At 40.3% G+C, this 5,949-nt stretch overlaps 1 long non-coding RNA gene across 1 annotated transcript; it reads left to right on the plus strand.

Annotated features, from left to right (window-relative positions):
• The first annotated feature begins 1,777 nt into the window (after positions 1–1,777).
• LOC134288887 (uncharacterized) lies at positions 1,778–3,969 on the plus strand. Its single transcript, XR_009998159.1, has 3 exons — positions 1,778–2,116; positions 2,761–3,649; positions 3,940–3,969. It is a non-coding gene; the product is annotated as an uncharacterized LOC134288887 (long non-coding RNA).
• The last annotated feature ends 1,980 nt before the right edge of the window (positions 3,970–5,949 follow it).

Raw genomic sequence — 5,949 nt, forward strand, 5'->3', positions numbered from 1 at the left:
AACCTTTTCCAATTCTAATTCCAACCTTTTATCAATGAACAACAGTCAATAGCTTTGTCAATAGTTTCACATAATGTTCACTTTTCCATGACAAGGAAATACTTAAGAGAAGCCACTCTATTCGTCAAAGTTCAAAGCCAAGGGCTGAAAATCTCTTTAATAAAGACAAATCAATCAATCAATCAATCAAAGCTCAATAGATTTCTATAAGCCGTACTGCACCAATGCGTCAAGCAAGTGAATGCATGAATATAAACAATGTAATTATATGAGAGAAACTAGACAAAATGCCTAAATTCATAGGGCAATGCCTGCTTCAACACTCCAAATGTTTTAACTCTTCAACCAGCTGATTTTTTCCATTGGTGCAGAGGTTTCCGGGTCGATGTGAGTTCCCACACTTAACAAATCCAAACTAAAACATTCCTTAAGGATTTCTTTACCTCTAAAAAATTTCAGTTTTCATGGCACAACACATCTTGGCCATCCACAATGAACCCAAACCTTGAAGTCACAATTTTCTCTTCTTAGTCACGTTTTTTTCTGTGCCTTATACTCATTTGGTTTGATAGGAGCCACGTGTGTCACTCTCCGAACTTATGCTTCATTCGAACTACACACTGCTTTTCATAATATTGCTGACCCCTTCAGTGAACGGTGTAAGATTTATTAATCATAGACGTCAACTCCTTTCAACACTAGATACTTTATTTTTCAGCCAACTTCTCAAGTGCGCAATTTAATGACGCACAAAGTCCAACCAAATTTTCTCATTCCAATCCCAACCATCCTCGTACAGATAGCTAGACAATCTTCAACAACCAAGTTTCAGCAACCCTTGGTATAATCAACAATCCATTCTTGAATCCAGCATCCGGGTCAGTAACAAAACATGTCTCGCTTCCCCTTCCACTCCATGCACAAACCATCAAACATCACACGTTCGCTTGGTGTAATTGTGACAACTGTTGCATCAAATCCATAGTACTAGGAAACCCCTGTTCTCCTCTTCCAAGCCAGAATCAATGGATCAATGCAGCAAACTTGTCTAGTGTTCATCGCATGTAAACAAAGGCGTCAGCGTATATGGGCATTAACATTGTGACAGCAGTGGAGTTACATCAAACACACAAGGCTACAGTGGCACTTTCTGTTCTCTTCATAGCGGCCGTTTTAGTTATTTTAGTGATCCATTATATACACGTATTACCCATAACAAGTACTTTCACACCATGGAATACAGTGATTCACGCCCGCACGTCTCTCGCAAGAACTATCAGGCAATAATACAATTTACTTCTTGTGCTCTCAAAGTCTCAAGTGCAACTTGGAATCTCTAAGTCAGACCAATCTTCCTAGAGGCATCCTCAAACCATGGAAATACTACACTGCCTTCAAACATGCAAGGCATCGCCTCTCTATCATCCAGCCAATCATCACACTGTTCCCAATCAATCACAAATATACCCAGGTTTTCTTCAAGATGTAATGGAAGCACTTCCCAATTCCCAAGCACCCTATCTGAAGGAAGGAGCTTCTAAAGCAAATTACTTTATTTCCATGCGCCCCCCAGCCATGGAAATGTTACCATGTTGTGGTTACAGGAACTGCCAAAACCACTACCAACTAGTATTGTGTATTCAACGCACCCTTAAGTCAGGCGCCCCCAAGCCATGGAATCACCACAGACGAATTTATACAGACGTAAGAGTGCCGTACAAACCAATGAAAATTTTCGGTACCATGTTTTCTTCTTTTTCTTTGAGAATGAATTTTCCGAGGGGACTAATAATTACCATTTTTACGTGGTTTTTATGCATCAGATTACCCCTCTTCGCCAAATTTTGACAGTTTCTCCAATATTTCGCCCGCTTCGCCTCGGTCACCAAGCAATGTTTTGTTTATGTTTAAAAATCATGGTGCGCGGTCGGGTAAACTTTCGGCAGTACATTTTTGTGCGCTCGAGAAAATGTTGTAGAAAGTAGAGGCATAGATCATCATCCTAGAAAAATTTTCTGCTTTAGTTAAATATGCGCGACCAGCGAAAGCCGGAAAAGATTTTACCCAAAGCGATTATTATAATAAATAAATTACAAATTTATCGCCGTCGGGAATGGTAAGTATGTAGCAAAGATTTCAAGCATAATTTTTCAAATCGACGTATCTAAGTTTTTCACTGATCTGAGTAAATTCATGGTCAATGTTGACGACCATTTCACTAAAATAGTTTTTTTATAAGAAGACTTTTCATAAGTTTTTTTGTGCTTAACATCACCAGGGATATAGCACGCACTAGGTAAGAAACAAAACCTACTCATTCCATATCATTTTCACAATGAATTTTGACAAAAATACACATACACCGGGTTGGTTCGAGATACGTCATGCCAGATACGTCGCTTTTGTATGGTGCCAGTTTGGTGTATCTGTTACTTTTGATTTTGGCTAGATACGTCGTTTGGTTTTCTCATATATCAAAACGGTGTATCTATCAGTAAAGTTGTAAACATCAAAATAGTTAGATACGTCGTTTTGAACAATATACTTAGTTAAACAAATTAAGCAATAAATCATCAAACAGTGATATGGGTTCTTCAATTTGCTTTATGAATCATGCATGCAGCAGTTAACCCGGATTTGTTTACATTCTCGAGTTACGTCGGATTGAAAAGTTATGCTTGATTTCTGCCTTGTTGAGCCGTCGCATTTAGTAAATAAGTACACAAACAAAATTATTACCCTCTATTTATTTCCCAACAGATTCTTCTGTTGGAGCCAGCAGAGGACATAGGGCACAAAACGGATAATCCCGGAAAGACCGACATCCGGATAGTACGCGGATAAAATATATCGCCCCTCTTTTCATAAACAACAACTCGGCGAGCTTCGTCCATGGTGGTTTGGACACGAAGGCACACTGGTGATCGGCCACAAATAGATTCATAACAAGATCCAGCAGTTAAACTTTCGCGATTGTCATGCCAAGATTAACCAGGTGGATTCGTAGGCTACCGTCGGCACCGTATCACGCAATCCTTTGTGCTGGCCGTCCAATCGCCGAATAAGTATTACTTCCATAATGATATCTTCCAGTATCAGGACATTGACTCCGACGACGAACTCGATGAGAATGATCGTTCCGGAGAGGATGGGGGAAAGTGGATGCCAACAATGCCGTGGAAGATCAGCAGCAGTTGGTGCAGGCGAACGCTGTTGCTGCACCAAAACGTACGACAATCTGGTCAAATCCGGATGTGTTGGCTTTTGTTTCGTCCTATCACCACCACCAGCTGCAATCCTACCATCAGTCGAGAGGATACAGCAACGTGCCAGCCGGACGTCCATTAGTGATGTCCCCTTCGCCGTCGTTGCAAAGCCTCCAGTTCTTGGTCCAGTTCATACAATGGCGGACCCATCAATACCGTATATTCTATCTACTGGTGGTAGACTGGGTGGCAAGTACGATTGTGGCCAACAGCAAGTCATCACAGCAGCAGCAGCATGGGTCAGGGACATATTCCACAGCGGATGCAAAACAAACAGGACCGATCCGGGACAATGGTGACTCAACCAGTTGTAGTGGACAGAGCTCGACCAAATAACATAATAGCCGACCAAGCTATCAGGAGCTACATCAGCGACGGCGAAGGTACGTAAGCATTATGCAAAATTTCTTGATTGTACCGTGGCATCACCAATTCCAATCACTTTTTTTCGGTTCCTAATTCCGTACACCCCATTTGTTTTGCACGGTGTGAACGGAATTAGGAACCGAAAAAAAAGTGATTGAAATTAGGTGATGTCACGGTAGGTACTCATTTGAAAATAATAGTTCGTTAAACGAAAACAAGTCGAAATAAGTTTTAAAATTAATTTTATTGCCTACAGGCAACTTTGTTTCATTTACATTACATATTCATTTATTTTTTTAATTTACAGTTTATTTACAGCTAAAATCTAGTAATCGGGGCATATCAAAGTCGTGACAGAGCTGTGAAAGCGACTCTCCACGAGGTGAGTGTAATTTACATTCACCTCGTGGAGAGTTGCCTTCGCAGCTCCTTCACGACTTCGGTATGTGTGTGCGACCCCTACTCTATTCAGCAAACTTTTAGACAAAACCGCAAGGCAAAAGTCGTCCATACACCATTTCTTGATTGCACGCATCTGAGTTGAGAAAACATCAAGTGAGTGTAACTCTCTGCAAGTGAGTGTTCCCATCCTTGGTCATCTGATATAGTTATACAGATCATGCTGCTGCATAGTATATCGGACATTTGTCGAAGTCATTTATGTGCCGGGAAAATATAATTCCAAGTTGGTGAGAATATTACAAACTGAAGGAGGGTAATAGGCCCAATCAGACCCCTGAATGGGCAATGTGGGTTAGTGTGTGGGAATGCCATTGAAGGTTTGTAATATTCTCCGAGGCTTTCGAAATCTAACAGGGCGCGTCCCCAGGTTGCGGATAGGGGAAAAAGGGAGATTTTTCGCATTTGTACTGTAATCAGCCAATGTGATATTATCTCCTATGGTGTTGTAGTGCGAATGAATGATCTCATTCTATGAGAATTCGAACCTTGTGATGTATTGTTTATTAACTTCAATTTTCTAAGCTTGACAAGGTTTTGAAAACAAACATGAGATGAGAGAATTTCCTAATAGGAAAGTCACATCAGCAAAGCTTTTACATATGCAAATGCTATCCATGGGGTCATGTCTAGCATTTAATATGTATTTCAATGACTGATTCTTACTTAGTAGGGGTACTACAAGACTACGCGGACAATTCGATTAAAGGCTTAATTGGGAATAATATATTTTCCAGAACTGAAGGGACATTTTTCCGGGATGACTGGCGAGTTGGAGAGAGTAAGAATGTCCGTGTTTTATAATTGACAAAATAAACAATCGGGCGCTTTTTCTTTCTATGACTTGCTTGGAATTTTGTGGATTATTGTTTTTTTGGTTTTGGAAGGTATGCGATTCACTATTGAGCCTTAAAATTATTTTGCATCTGAATAGCATTGATATTGTCAAGTCTGTACCAACACCCTAATCCCACACCAAAATACCCTTTTCCTATCCCATGGCGTTTATGTGGTCAGCAAAGACTATTCAGCCATTACCCCTCTTTATCATCGGCTTTGGACTGACTTGCGCTCTCATTGCCCCACCAAATGCTGCAAAATGAAAATGAAAATGAAATGAAACATTTTATATATTTTGAAAATTATTTCAAGCTGATTACCAATATTGTGACCGATGTTGGTCATTGACTGTACCACCGCACCGGTGTCATCCTCAAATACCTCTCATATTGTAGTTCACCAATATGAGAGTTATTTGAGGATGATGCTGGTACAGTCTCCAGTTAGCCTAGTGGTTAGGGCTATGGATCGCCAATCCGGAGACGGCGGGTTCGATTCCCGTTCCAGTCGGGAAAATTTTCTCGACTCCCTGGGCATAGTGTATCATTGTGCTTGCCTCACAATATACAAATTCATGCAATGGCAGGCAAAGAAAGCCCTTCAATTAATAACTGTGAAAGTGCTCAAGGAACACTAAGTTGAAGCAAGGCAGGCCAAGTCCCAGTGGGGACGTAGAGCCACAAACAAGAAAAAGAAGTCGGTACAGTCAACCAATATCGATTATTGACAATATTGGTAATTAGCTTGAAATAATTTTCAAAATATATAAAAAGTTAGACTAAAATATTATTGTATTATTGTTTGGGGATGCTATCAGAAAAACTAGTACCCCATATCGGCTGAAAACGCTAGCTCTGGTAGCTGTCTCCGAATAGTTTTCAGAAATATCAAATCTTTAAAAATTAGCTACGATAAACTTTTGTCATGCTCTTTTTTGTAATATTTCTTGGGAATTAGTACTTTGAAGACGTCAACATGGACGACAGCCTTTTCCTCTGAATGTGACATCCACTGCCCT

Source organism: Aedes albopictus, chromosome 2, assembly GCF_035046485.1.
Source record: "Aedes albopictus strain Foshan chromosome 2, AalbF5, whole genome shotgun sequence".
NCBI lineage: Eukaryota > Metazoa > Arthropoda > Insecta > Diptera > Culicidae > Aedes > Aedes albopictus.